Source organism: Salvelinus alpinus, chromosome 3 (genome assembly GCF_045679555.1).
Source record: "Salvelinus alpinus chromosome 3, SLU_Salpinus.1, whole genome shotgun sequence".
Lineage (NCBI taxonomy): Eukaryota > Metazoa > Chordata > Actinopteri > Salmoniformes > Salmonidae > Salvelinus > Salvelinus alpinus.
In genome coordinates, this window is record NC_092088.1 from 32222451 (window position 1) to 32238216 (window position 15766).

The 15766-nt window shown below is 39.2% G+C and overlaps 1 protein-coding gene and 1 long non-coding RNA gene across 2 annotated transcripts in view; one reads left to right on the forward strand and one right to left on the reverse strand.

Annotated features, from left to right (window-relative positions):
* nrg3b (neuregulin 3b) overlaps positions 1–15766 on the forward strand; it is a 432713-nt gene that overhangs the window by 18345 nt on the left and 398602 nt on the right. The gene's annotated exons all lie outside the window — the stretch shown is intronic.
* Positions 1356–2680, reverse strand: LOC139570565 (uncharacterized). Its single transcript, XR_011674102.1, has 4 exons — positions 2377–2680; positions 2193–2270; positions 2014–2068; positions 1356–1705 (listed from the first exon to the last, which is right to left on the reverse strand). It is a non-coding gene; the product is annotated as an uncharacterized lncRNA (long non-coding RNA).

The following is a 15766-nucleotide window of genomic DNA, read 5'->3' on the forward strand; positions in this document are numbered from 1 at the left end:
CAGCATGGTCAATCTGTTTAACTGATATGGAGTTCATCAAGACTATGAAAACTGCTTCACTAAGAAGTAGAACATGGTTGTAATAGAAAGCACCAAGAAGACCCCTGAAAACGACGAGGTCAAAAAATAGCAAAAGGGATGGATATTCGGGTGCTTTGAAGAACATTCTGTGTGATGTTACTGATTAAGGACAACGCGTCAGATTAGATGGTGGCAGTATATATTTTTACCGCTTGTCAATCTCATATGTCCCTTTGATCATGCTGAAAGGCTGACGAGAGAATTCAGTAGGAAACCACAAAATCATTAGTAAGCGCATGACTCCAAGCAGTACAGAGTGTATGTAGTCAACGGAATTCCCACAAATAAGGTCAAAACGTTCACGTTTACTGAGCCAAGTAGGATCCTTAACACCATGCAGTGCTTTGAGTCTCAAAGGCAGATTTTGCATCATCAATTAACTTGGCATGTGTACACTGTGAGCCTTTTGGGTTGTCCTGCTGAAATGGGAAAGCATGCATATGTCCTCTCACTACAGTTTTCACAGTCACTCCAGGCTGTTCACATTTGAGGCATCCAAATTGACCATTGAATTGCACAGCACTGGAGACCAATACTCTTGCAGGCAAGTCACACGTTCCAGCGATGGTCAAAACATTGCATAGAAAAGACTTTGAGGTCTTCCTGTATCTAACAAAAACACAATGCTCTTCAAGCTTATGTAAAGTGTTGCTTAAAGGCTTCAGGAATGTCAACATGGAAGGTTTGGAGTCCCCAAACCAAAGTCCAGCAAAAATCATATTTTCCCTTTTAGTGCATTCACTGTAGCTCAACTCATTAATGATACAATAAAATGGCCAGACTGAGAATTTTGACGATTTAAAAATAGCCACTCGATTTAAAAATAGAACACATCAGTGTTCCAGGTGAATTATATATTTCTAGGATCTCTTAATGGCCCACCAACAGCTGCATATTTTCTGTACACCTCTCCATCATATATATCCAAATTTTTCTGCCTCTTGAATCTGAAATTCTGACATTTTTCTTTGAATCTCTCTTTTGCAACCAGCACCTGCAGTTGCTCCTCAATAGAAACGTCAATAAAAGAAGATGTTGCTTCCTCTTTCAGCACATTGGCAACACAAGATTGACATACGCTATCATCCTTCTCAACTAATACCAAATAAGGACTACGATACTTGTGCAAGATATAGGATACTGCAGCTGTAGGGGGAAAATTAGGGGGAAAATTCTCTGAATTTATGTATGCTGCTCTAACAATCTGTGTTAAATTCCTCTGGACAAAGCAACGTAATCAGTTTCAGTAAGTCAATGAGGGCCTTTCCAGTGACTTTGTGACAATTTATATATATCATTATGATAAGGCACTCAGCAACAGTTGTAAGGGCATTGTCACAGAGTGGTTGTTCCACATTAATCACTGAATCCTCCTTGCATGTTGAGGGAGATCCATCTCTGCCAGCAACCCTTTCAAATTCCTCATCCCAGTTTACACAATCATCAAAGGCAGACTCCTCCATGGTATCATGAAACTCCTTATCCCAGTTTAGTCCATCATCATAGGCTGACTCCTTCATGGCAAGAGACTCCTCTTCAAAGACATCCCAATCTTCCTCAATATTTTGCTCTGTATATGAGGCTTCTGGTCTTGGGTTGGAATGCTCAATCTGTTGTGATGAACCTGTGAACAAGTAAAAACTATGTATATGAAAACAACAAACTAAATACAATAACTAATCTTTACGTCTACAAAATTGATAGATTAGGTCCTAAATATTTAGTTTTTTCTTTTTGTGACAATTAATATTTCTAATCATCTTGTAAATGTTGTTGCCATACAATAAAGCTACGCTGTATTTGTGAAAACCTGTGTGTGTAGCACATGTGCAACCATGCCTGTAGATGTGATACACCTGAGGTGCAAATGTGTTTTCACCATAATTAACTTGGGATCAGTGGCTGTAGGCTAGTCCTAATAATGTATCCAACCTGAACTTTGATTGGTGCTTTTCCCCAGGCTTCCTGAGTTATGCTCCATACCCAGCTGCATATACAGAAAAATAGAAACAGGGATTATGAAAAAGTGGTTTGTTATGGTAAATATTCAGTCATACGTTACCGAGAAACATATCATCATGGCAGTGTGCAAGGGCTCTATTACTCCTCACCTGTACATGTTCAGTACTATGCCGTCTATGTTGTTTCTCTAATGACACGATGAGTCATGCCTTTCATCATTCTGGACACTGTGTAATTAAAATTTGCGAACAGCTAAACCAACAACAACCATGGGGAAAATTGTAGTGTTAATAAGAAAATTATATTGGCATGCTTCAGGTAGCCTATACTTACAAGATAGTTTCTTATTGTTGGAAACCTTGAGAAAGATTCCTTGCTTCAGACTAAGAACAAATGAAAAGACAAACGCCTAGGAACATTAAATTGTTCCTAGATGAAAAATAGAAAGTAAACATTTTCCCTCCTGTTTTTGGTATTTAGGGATTTGCTCCTTAAATGCAGCGCCATATTTTAGACTCCCCTATTGGTTAAGTAAAAGCATGTCATCTATTCAACTTCATTGATTGGTGGTTGGCGATCAGTTTGGCACCTGAGAGATATGCAGACTAACGCTTGAGAAATGAGAAGCAAGCTACACTCGTGACTCGCTCACTCCAAGTACTCAAACAACGTTAAACAAGGTGTGTATAAATGAATTGCATTTTCCTCCCATCAAGTAATCACCATAATGTAGTTTTAGCCGGACTAGCTATCGTACGTTAGCTTATCTTAGCTAGCTGACATTAGCTGTCTAACGCTAGCTAGTAGCTAATGTATTTGGCTAATGTTACTAACGTTAGTGTTATTCGTTTGGGTAACATTGGCTATGTGAGACATGTTTTTACAAAGCCAACCAACGTTACCTAACTAGAGCTTGTGTTGAAAGCAGAAGTAAAAAGATAACGTTACAAATGTAGGTGAACATTACAATTAGCTATCCTCTGGCTAACTTCAATAGAGGCCTTTCTCAAACGTTTGAAGTGTGTGGTGGTTAATTAACGTTAACCACACAACAACCTAGTATGTGTTGGAGCTAGCTAATGCATCTGAAATGGGATCATATATGTTTATGGACCTACTAGCCAATGTCCTTCAGTTGTCTATATTAAGTTATTTTTTGCAACAATATGTTCAATGTATATTTGGTATATAAAATGTTGAGGACTGAATTACACCAGATAGGCTGGTAAAGGGGGTGGAAAGTGTAAGTTAATTTTATCCTATATTCCTGTGTTCCTGGGGTAAAAAAGGTTTGAATATGCAGTGAATCTATATGTTATGAGTTTCTGTCTACAATCAGCTAGTGTATTTGAAGTGGAGGGGTTGGTACCAGTCTCCCAATTAGTAGCTAATAGCGTTATCCCATCCAGACAGTCTGTGTAATTCAGGCAGTTGGGAGAAAATGAACTAACACTTCCCACCCCCTTTCAAATGCTTGGTCTTCAAACATAATAGTGAGTCTCTGTCATCATTGGTAACCACACATCAAACATTCTGTGGCATGTGTAGCTATTCTTGTGGGAAACACTCTATACCATTGTCTTACTTATAGGCTCAATTTGCAGTACATTTTGCATCAGTGTTTTGATTGCATCACCCACCAGCCTGAAATGATCAAGAATGAAGAAGTCTCTGCCAGCTAGAGAATTGCCAAAGAGACGACGCAAGCCAGCTCCTAAAGTGAGGGAGATGGAGACCCTTCTCATGATGCTGATGACACAAGAGGTAGGTGCTGGCCACAAAAGCTAATAGTATCTGCCATAATTTTTTTTTACTTGCGCAATTGTCTTTGTATTGGTTCTGAGCAGTGCGTGGGATTGTTTTTTAAATCCCATAATGGTAATTTTGACTGCTTAGTTCTTCTAGTGTTAATGTATTGGTCTTTTCAGATCTGTTTGCCTTTGTGAGGTTTGAGGATGGACACTCAGCAAAGATTCTGCTGCCAGATTTTATGGCAAGAATTTAGTACATCCTCTTCACTCTCATTCTTCCCAGCCCCACTGTCTATACCCCCCACCACACCAGGATGGTGCACACTTCCAAGCTCCCGACTCTGACTCTCCTGGAGCTGGCCCAAGCTATTTCAACCTGGACCAGCAGGTTAACACCCCTTTGTTGAGAGGTTTGACTCCCAGGGAGTCATTCACGGGCATGCTGCTGTCATCTGAAGAACCAGGTCCACTGAATGCAGAATCCAGAGCTCCAACACCATCTGCTTTTGCTGACACAGTTGTTATTGACCGCAGTCCACAGAGCGAATATGGGGAGCCCATGGAAGATGAACACAGACCATGGCAGCCATGCCAGATCTGAAAACAGCAAGTTTACAAACTAATGCAGGAAAAGAGGAAAATGGAAGAAGTGCATTTGAGCTTGAGTAAGATGTAGTTTCATTATTTCACTTTGCTTGTCTGAGAAGCAGTAGATTATAGTTTTCATTGTCTCATAACACGCTCATGTAATGTTTTCTTACAGGCCCTGACCAAGTCAAAGCTGTGAGGGGCTTATGTGACAGTTTTGAGAAATTCCAAGAGGCTGCATCCGACACACCTACTAGGATGGGCAAGCAGGAGCTGTATCCGGGCTGTGGTCTGTACATAGAATTTAATCTTGCCGCAATTCATCAAACATTACAGCGTGACTGGCTCTGCCTGTTCCATCTCCTGTTTGACCATTTTTTTCACTGACAAGGAGTGTGTCAACGCTGTTGCCTTTGGATGGCATGGAAAGTGTCCTGAAGGCAAATCGATGCTGGACCAGGCCCGAGTGAACGCAATCCTGAGTAAGTTTAACCTTTGATAAACTAGAGAAACATGCAAAATCCACTCATAGAACCTCACATATCCATTTGGGGGAATGAGAGATGGGGGTACTGTTCAAAAGACTTGGTTGAAATGTGATTCGGACATTTAAGACTTGGTTTATACTCTAAACCAAACACTTTCTTAAACAACTTTATTTTCTCTGTTTATCAACTGCAGCTTATGTCATGCGTTATGCATCCGTGGAGTCTGGTAAACTAAAGGCCTTCATTAACAAGTTCCGGACCGTGCTGAATAATCCAAACGTTAAAACAAGATAGGCCAGTTGGGGGATTGGGCTCTTAAAGTAAGTATTGTCTTATTGTTTGTTATTTTAGATAATAACTACATTTGAGTAAGAACTACATTTGGTCAGTGTTTTTATTTTATTTGTCATGATCTTAGAATTATAAGATTATATCTGGGTTCTGAGTGATTCTGAGATATTGAGCATCAGAGTTTTCACATCTCAGCAAAACTGTTATTTAGTATATTAAACTTTTATTGCTCAACAAGGTCATCACCCTGAAGGTACCAAGTATCCACATTCTAGGACATTTAGATATGCAAGTGATTTCAAAAATCTTAACTTCAGATTTTAGATCAACATTATGTCAATACCCCCCCCCCCCCCCCCCAAAAAAAAATGACAGATAGAATTCTAAGGTTCTAAGTTCACATTGGTTATGCTAAACTTTGTTATAAAAAAGGATACCTTAACCTGTTTGGGAACGAACCCCTCGCCAACAGCCAATGAAATTACAGGGTGCCAAATTCAATCAACAGAAATCTCATAATTCAAATTTCTCAAACATACATTAGACACCATTTTAAAGATAAACTTCTCGTTAATCCAACCACAGTGTCCGATTTCAAAAACGCTTTTCGGCGAAAGCACAACATATCATTGTGTTAGGTCAGCAACTAGTCACAGAAAGCATGCAGCCATTTTCCAACCAAAGAGAGGAGTCACAAAAGCAGAAGTAGAGATCAAATTAATCACTAACCTTTGATATTCTTCATCAGATGACACTCCCGGGACAACATGTTACACAATACATGTATGTTTTGTAAGATCAAGTTCATATTTATATCCAAAAACCTCAGTTTAGATTGGTGCGTTACGTTCAGTAATGTTTTGCTTCCAAAACATCCGGTGATTTTGCAGAGAGCCACATCAATTTACAGAAATAGTCATCATAAACTTTAATATAAGATACAAGTGTTATGCACAGAATTAGAGATATACTTCTCCTTAATGCAACCACTGTGTCCGATTTTCAAAAAAACTTTACTGAAAAAGCAAACCATGCAATAATCTGAGTACGGCGCTCAGACGACAAATCAAGCCATACAGATATCCGCCATGTTGGAGTCAACAGAAGTCAGAAATAGCATTATAAATATTCAATTACCTTTGATCTTCATCAGAATGCACTCCCAGGAATCCCAGTTCCACAATAAATGTTTGATTTGTTCGATAACGTCCAACATTTATGTCCAAATACCTCCTTTTTGTTTGCGCGTTTAGCCCAGTAATCAATGCGCGATCGCTTAGTTCAGACACAGTCAAAAAAGTCATATTACAGTTTGTAGAAACATGTCAAACGAAGTATAGAATCAATCTTCAATAATGTTCCAACCGGATAATTCCTTTGTCTTCAGAAATGCAATGGAACTCAAGCTAACTCTCACGTGAATGCGCGTGGTCAGCTCATGCTACTCTGCCTGACCACTGACTCAATCCCCTCTCATTCCCCCCTCCTTTACAATAGAAGCATCAAACAAGGTTCTAAAGACTGTTGACATCTAGTGGAAGCCTTGGGAAGTGTAATTTGACCCCATAGACACTGTATATTCGATAGGCAAAGAGTTGGAAAAACTACAAACCTCAGATTTTCCACTTCCTGGTTGGATTTTTCTCAGGTTTTCGCCTGCCATATATGTTCTGTTATACTCACAGACATCATTCAAGCAGTTTTAGAAGCTTCAGAGTGTTTTCTATCCAATAGTAATAATAATATGCATATATTAGCATCTGGGACAGAGTAGGAGGCAGTTCAATTTGGTCAAGCTATTCATCCAAAGTGAAAATGCTGCCCCCTATCCCTAAAAAGTTAATTGGTTTCAATCTTAATTGTCGATTAGGCAGTTTTGTGTTGGGTACTTGGTTTCCGCCTTACTGTATTCATCTTAATTTCCTTAGAGACGAGCACACTCATGTTCATTGTGTCTCTGTAGATCATGGGCTCAACTTACAAGCGCTCAACATTAAGAACAATGTGCTATTGGGAATTCAGTGCTGTTACATTCAGCTTTGAAATTAAATTTCATTGTTTCAAAAGGTGTGAATAAAATAATATTGTGCCTTACATCTCTCTTATGTCTCATTCATTCTCCATGTGTTGGCATGTAATTCTCAGGCTATTTCTTCCAAACAATTTTATGAGACATATACAAGACGAGTGAGATCCTGGGGAGATTATATTGAGATTTTATACTTATCAGATAGTGCTTAAATGTTAATCTCAAACAAAGATAATGTGTCTCACATAAGTATCAAAATGGCTATTTCTTTCTCATGTCTTTTAATTGCTCAAAAGGACTGTTAAGGAGAACTCAGCAGTGAATGAGCACAGATTTTCATAAATGAGATACCTTGGTTTTCTTATTTTTCTCTAGTATTATAGTCTATTCTCTTTAGCATCTCATTGTTGCTCCTAAGGGGGGTCATGATAAATACTTTGGACTCTAATGATTCCAAAATAATACTAGTTTGAGAAATGTTTTTATTTCTCTTGAGTTTGAGAAAAGTCCACTATAAGCGACTGGTTTTTCCTCTGGGTCGTTAGCTAACGTTACGTGACGTGTGTAAACCATCCGTTGATTATGAAAGGTGTCAGTAAACGTCTGCAAAAAAGCATCATGAAATTGTTGGTTAGGCTGTTTTCATGTTATCCGGAGGTAAACAAATCATCGGCCAGAGCGTCAAGTGTGTGCTCGGAGAGCAAAACGAGATGGGTGGGCTAAAGCTTAAGATGGTGTGAACGATGCTGAATGGGTGTAGACAAAGAGCTCTTCACTAGATAGCAAAACATTCAAAGGTGAATATCTCAAAAGTGAGTTTACAAATTGATCAACTTTCAAAGCAGAATTACTTTCCCATTGTTCCTCAAATGCAGTGTATGCTATACCATTTCGTAGCTCTGAGTCTCTCCTTTTATCCAATGTAAAAAACACCATTTCACATTTTGCTACTTAAGACCGAATCCAGGTGTTGAGTCACATATCATGATGCAAATAAATGTTCCTTTGTTGGGAGACTTAATCGTAGTAGACAATGACTTTGTACAATATGTTTGTTATTGCCTTGGATTGAATTAGAACATATCATGATGTAAACACATGTCCTAAGTTTGTAGACAACTGTTTTCTTTAAATAGTTGTTTTGGGGGGGTCTGCAATTTTCACCGCTTTTGTAGAATCACCCATATAGGGAATAGGGTACCATTTGAGGCATTCACTGAAACCTCACATGGCTCCTCTCCATCTGTTCCTTCCCTTTTTTCCTCTCCTTGGTGATGGCCGGTCATTCTCTCCATATCATTGTCTTCTATCTCAATCTACTCTCTTCTGTCTTTCTGTCGTTCTTGCTCCTTCACTTTCTCTCTACCTCAGTATCCTTTTCAATCAGTTCTATTTAATAATATAAATTGTGCATTATGCACGCAAGCACACACAGATGTACACACACATTTACACTAGAGGTCGACCGATTATGATTTTTCAACGCCGATACCGATTATTGGAGGACAAAAAAAGCCGATACCGATTAATCGGCCGATATAAAATAAAAGAATAATAATTTTATATATATAGGGTGGGGAGAACAAGTATTTGATACACTGCCGATTTTGCAGTTTTTCCTACTTACAAAGCATGTAGAGGTCTGTAGTTTTTATCATAGGTACCTTTCAACTGTGAGAGACGGAATCTAAAACAAAAATCCAGAAAATCACATTGTATGATTTTTAAGTAATTCATTTGCCTATTTTGACTTTCCTAGTTAAATGAAGATTAAATAAAGGTATAAAAAAACAAATAAAAAAAATCGGCAAATCGGCGCCCGATTTCCGATTGTTATGTAAACTTGAAATCGGCCGTAATTAATCGGCCATTCCGATTAATCGGTCGACCTCTAAATTACACATGCAGTATCAAGGCTTTTTGTACAGAGCATCATTGCCCTTATTTAAGAAACCAGGTAGTGGATGTATCACTGCAAACGGAATGTGAGTGGGAGACCATGGGACATTGTATATGAACAGTGGCGATTTTAGCATGTATATCCTGGTGGGGCAAACATTTTTTTTGATGCATGCCAGCAAAGCCACCACATAATACATTAATTGCACTATAATGGTGACAAGCAGTGCCCACAAACTGTTTGGGCCTACATAAAGCTGTCCCAACTGCAGAGCTTTCTTTTGGCTCAACTTACCCTGTTCTAATACTCGAATTACCCCATACCCTGGGGTAAGTTGTGCCGAGACAACTTTTTTGGACAGGCTGTTTTCAAAAGTTATGTCCCTGATTATTTTCAGGGATACACAACACCCTGAAATACTGTATATGTAGATATATTTGTTTGAAGGACTTCTATATTTCTGTTGACGTAGTGATGCGACATGTTAAACATTTCTCAACTTTCCCCACTCTCCCCTACATTGTGAAGTTAAAAGCCAGCATTCTTTCCAAGTAGGAGAGGACAAGTATCACACATAAAGGGAACGACAGATGGTGGGGACAACAGAAACTAATAAACACAGACAATGAGTTCAGACCACGGCACGCACACAGGAGGTTTCTGACACGCTGCTTTCATGTTCCCGGCTATGCATGTATCCCTGAGTAGGGGCAGTGGACCGTGTGGGGAGGTTTAAAAACAAAGATACAAAGCCAGTTTGTTCTCTCCAGGGATGTCAGGCTTAGTTATGAGCTGGCTAGGCGCTGTGCGGATTCTCAGAGCTACATACAGTACCGGTCAAAAGTTCGGACACACCTACTTATTCAAGGGTTTTTCTTTATTTGTATTACTTTCTACGTTGTAGAATAATAGTGAAGACATCAACACTATGAAATAACACAAAAAAAACTAAAAAGTGTTAAACAAATCTAAATATTTTATATTTGAGATTCTTCAAAGTAGCCACCCTTTGCCTTGATGACAGCTTTGCACACTTGGCATTCTCTCAACCAGCTTCACCTGGAATGCCTTTCTAACAGTCTTGAAGGAGTTCCCACAAATGCTGAGCACTTGTTGGCTGCTTTTCCTTCACTCTGTGGTCCAACTCATTCCAAACCATTTCAATTGGGTTGAGGTCGGGTGATTGTGGAGGGCAGGTCATCTGATGCAGCACTCCATCACTCTCCTTCTTGGTCAAATAGCCCTTATACAGCCTGGAGGTGTGTTGGGTTACTGGCCTGTTGAAAAACAAATGATTGTTCCACTAAGCACAAACCAGATGGGATGGTGTATCGCTGCAGAATGCTGTGGTAGCCATGCTAGTTAAATGCTGAGCAGTTGAAATACCGGGCGGTGATGCAACCGGTTAGGATGCTCTCGATGGTGGAGCTGTAGAACTTTTTGAGGATCTGGGGACCCGTGCCAAATATTTTCAGTCTCCTGAGGGGGAAAAGACATTGTCGTGCCCTCGTCAAGAATGTCTTGGTGTGTTTGGACCATGATAGTTTACTAAAAGCATTGTATTTGGGACAAATCATTCACTAAACCCTAAACCTCCACTAAATCTTGTAATAAATATTGTGGAAATTGAGCAAGTTGAGGTGACTAAACTGCTTGGAGGTACCCTGGATTGTAAACTGTCATTGTTGAAACACATGATACATCAGTAGCTAAGATGGGGAGAAGTATGTCTATGATAAGGCGCTGCTTTACCTTCTTGACAGCACTGTCAACAAGGCAGGTCCTACAGACCCTAGTTTTGTCGCACCTGGACTACTGTTCTGTCGTGTGGTCAGGTGCCACAAAAAAAGTACTTAGGAAAATTGCAATTGGTTCAGAACAGGATAGCATGGATGGCCCTTGGATGTACACAGAGAGCTAATATTAATAATATGCTTGTCATTCTCTCCTGGCTCAAAGTGGAGGAGAGATTGACTTCATCACTGCTTGTATTTATTGACATGTTCAATGCACCAAGCTGTCTATTTGAACTACTGCCGCACAGCTTGGACACCCATGCATACCCCACAAGTCATGCCACAAGAGGTCTCCTCACAGTCCCCAAGTCCAGAACAGACTATGGAAGGCGCACAGTACTAAATAGAGCCATGTCAACTTGATGTGGAACACTATTCCACATCAAGTAACTCATGAAAGTAGTAAAATTAGATTTTAAAAAACAGATAAAAAAAAAACATCTTATGGAACAGCGGGGACCCTGAAGCAACACAAACATAGGTGCACACGCACACACACACACACACACGATAAAATACGCACTATACACACACGTAGACATGGATTTTGTACTGTATATACAGTACATAAACATTCATACATGTACACATATATATACATACATACATAGTTTTTTTTTGAATATACCTTTATTATTCGCCGCAAACCCCTACCACCCCTCCCCCAATTGGAGTACAATTGGAATAAACAATAACACTTAGGCTTCTGCCTTCAGTTTATACATATTATACACATTTTACAGACACAATCTATTTTACAATAGTTATATTGTAACTGGGTGGCAGATAGCCTAGTGGTTAGAGCATTGGGCCAGCAACGAAAGGTTGCTAGATCGAATCCCCGAGCTGCCAAGGTGAAAATCTGTCGTTCTGCCAAGGCAGTTAACTGTTCCTAGACCGTCAATGTAAATATGAATTTGTTCTGACTTGCCTAGTTAACTTCTTTCAGCTAGGGGGCAGAATTTTTATGTTTGGAAAAATAACGTTCCCAAGGTAAACAGACTATTTCTCAGGCTCAGATATTAGAATATGCATATAATTGACAGATTAGGATAGAAAACTCAAAAGTTTCCAAAACTGTCAAAATATTGTCTGTGAGTATAACAGAACTGATTTTTATCCCTGTTCCATTGCTTGCCCCTCCATTTAAAGGGGTATCAACCAGATTCCTTTTCCAATGGCTTCCGCAGGCTGTGACCAGGCTTTAGACATAGTTTCAAGCTTTTATTTTGAAAAATGAGCGAGATTTATCAAAACGCGTCCGGTGTCCATTGATTAGTTCCTGCGCAGGAGAGATGTGGCTAGACATTTTCTTTCTCTGTAGTATTGAACAGTTTACCGTCCGGTTGAAATATGATCGATTATGTATGTTAAAAACAACCTGAGGATTGATTATAAAAAAAACAACCTTTGACATGTTTCTACGAACATTACGGATACTTTTTGGAATTTTCGTCTGCCCTTCAGTACCGGAACGAGCTTGTGGTTTTCTTAACATAACGCGCAAACCAAATGGCGGTTTTTGGTTATAAAACTAATCTTTATCGAACAAAAATAACATTTATTGTGTAACTGGGAGTCTCGTGAGTTCAAACATCCGAAGATTATCAAAGGTAAGCGATTAATTTTATTACTTTTGTGACCAAGCTAATTTAAGGCTAGCTGTTCTAGCAGTGATTGATACACTCACAAACGCTTGGATTGCTTTCGCTGTAAAGCATATTTTCAAAATCTGACACGATAGGTGGATTAACAACAAGCTAAACTGTGTTTTAAATAAAGGTTAAATGCAATATTTTATTTGTTTTTAGTCCTTCCTCTATTTCTGATGTCCATCCAGTTTGATTTCTATTTGTAACTGTGCTATTTCACAAAATTTCTGAACCTATATACATTTTACAGACTCCATATGTTTTACATTGGTTATCTTGTTATTAATCCCACCCTTCAGCGACATTCAACCCCTCCCATATGTTGCCGAACACCATCCATTTTGGATTTATATTTGACATATATTTTTTCAACTGTGCTGTGATGCTTCACAAAAGTACTCAACCTTTCTTTTCTCATAGCTTCTACAGATTGTAAATTTAAGATAAATACTTTTGCTTAAATAATTATTATATTATTGATTGACTATGACTTTTCCAATCACCCAGTATTGCTATCTGCAGTATTAGTTCTAGGTAAATGTTGCAATTCTTCAGCCATTCCTGGAACTGTGACCAAAAAGGAGCTACATATGGACAGTACCAAAATAAATGATCTAATGACTCTGCCTTCTCACAGCAAAGTATGCAGAGCTGGGAAGATTGTATCCCGGTGATCCAGGTGAGATGATTACTGAACAAGGTATTTTTTGTAATTGGACGTGCAGTTCACTTACAAATCACATACAGTTCCATTATGCAAATATAGTGACAATATCTCACCCACCTACCCACTGCCTCATCATCCTCTCCCTTCCCTCATCCTCCCCACAGGTAGAGTAATTACCTACCAAAAGTACAGAGAAAACCTAATGAGAGAGCTGCTGGAGGAGCACCACACCCCTCGGCGCCCATCCACTGGGGGCCGTCCTGCTGCAGACAATCCCCTACGCCTCACTGCACAGAATTGTCACTGCAAAGTCTGCCTGTCTGGCACCAAGAGAAGGAAGCAGAGGAGGTTGACAAAGTACATGTGTTTAACTTGTGACACACCTCTATGTGTTTCACCATGCTTTGGGGAGTATCATATGCTCAAGTACTATTGAGTACATCTGCAGCAATTACTGACAGGTGGCCTGCCATGATCTTATGCCTTTAGAGGTGGGGGAAATGCACTGCATGAATATGAAATATGGGTTATGCATATTCATTTTTTTCCCCCTCTAGTAAAACAAGTTGTTGTTCAAGCATCACCAATACTTCAATAAAATAGATGACTATTACCTATTGGCCTATGTGTTTTCTTGCTGTTTTTATCCAGTAAAACTGTTGAGTGTACGCTCGCATACAAAAGCTGTCCTCAATCTTCAGTTCTAAAGATGTCCAGCTCCAGTTATGATATTGGCAAATACTGTTTGAGTGTGTAGTTTCTGAAAGTACAGAATAAAGAGGAATTATTAGTAATTAGAATACAATCAGGATATAGCAATAAAACAATATTACAAAGATGTAACATAATAACACTGCTAAAAAAATAATATATTGCATTGACAAAAATAACAAATATGAGTTATAACAGTAAGAAACAGTATCTGTAGAGCTCCACAAGGGCAGGGCAGAACAGTGCTATGCTAAATAGGCCAAATGAAAACAAACCATGGTCATAAGGCCAGGGTGCCTTCAAAATACAACACAAGCTAATACTTCTCTGATGCAATTAGCATTGTTTTACAGAGCTAATAGAAGAGTGTAGCTAGCTACATAAGCACGATTGATTATAACACCATAAAGGTTATATGAAATGAGTAACGTAAACTCACACATCTCCTTGGTCCGTACAATTGCCCTTATTTTAGCACCCCAAAAACGTAATACTTCCAGATCAACTGTAATGTCAATACCATTGTAAAGCACAATTTCTCCCCTTTCCAACATTATCAATTTCATGACCTAAACGCTACCCGTTTCTGCATAATTCAAGCAAGCAATGAGCCCCGTCGGGTCTTTTTAAAAATGGCGGGTGGGGAAGCGAAACTAATGCGTGATAGTGAGAAGGAGAGATGTTGTGTGGGAAAATTGCTTTTTTTCACTCGATCTGTCCAACTTATCACCTTATCGCCTCTAAAATGTAAATAAAACACTATAAAGAGTTTATATAATGTGTCATTACATACCTATTTGAAGGTTTGTGTCGAATTTTTAGGGCGGTGCTAAAGTGATCTTAGAAGTAAACAGCGGCTTTGAGAATGATGATCGCATGCAAAGATGACGCAAAAAATGACTAAGTATCCCCTCCTTACCCCCGTCACTGTCCATTTCTTGTTTTTAAACGATGAGAGAAGTGCTACACCTGGTGGAGAGAGATTGTAAGACAGAAATAGTTGCTTTATGCGTGCTGTACGTTACGACATGACACGTCACGATGTAACGGAGGGTCCGTTTTTTCAACTTTTCTCCAATACTATAGAGCCATTACCATGTCGATCAACGCTTGAATAGAAACCTAGTTCACACCCCCGAATTTGAAGCCAACACAGTCGCTTCAGTCCCATTAGTTTTCTTTGTAGCCTCGTTTGAATGTTGCGGTTGCGCACATTTGTACGGGATGGGGTCAGTTTACGTTAACATTACCTAACGTGTCCGCGGTTATAAGGAATACACACAAATATATTATACTCCATATATACAGTAAGCTACAGTAGAAATGACATAACACATCATACAGAAACTATTATAACACAATAAGGTACTTACTTTGATATAAACACACACATTTCCAAAGTTATTATCATGAAGTAATGAAAACAACAATTAACGCGATGCGGGCACCAGACGGAAAATGTGAACACGTGTGTGTGTGTGTGTGTGCAGGTCCTGTCTTGACTGGAGATGCGCACATTTCTGCAGACTTGATTTGCAGAAACAATTGGTGCTTGGGGAAGTTTGTCTGGGTCAAGAATGACTAAAAAAGGTTAAGAGAGTGTTGTGAAAACACTTTTTGGGGTTTCAGTGCATGTAAAAGGCAGCATCAAAACACAAAGACGGTGTTTCTCATACAATCAATGGTTTAGAAATGCAAATGGTTTAGAGTCTAAATATTGATTGATGATGAGGGCCTATGGAGAATATTTTTTGTGGAATTCCACCTTTATTTAGACAGATTAGAAACAGGATGGGCAGTAAGATGGTACATTTCGTTGGAATGTATACAGTTCGAACTAGAACCCTCGA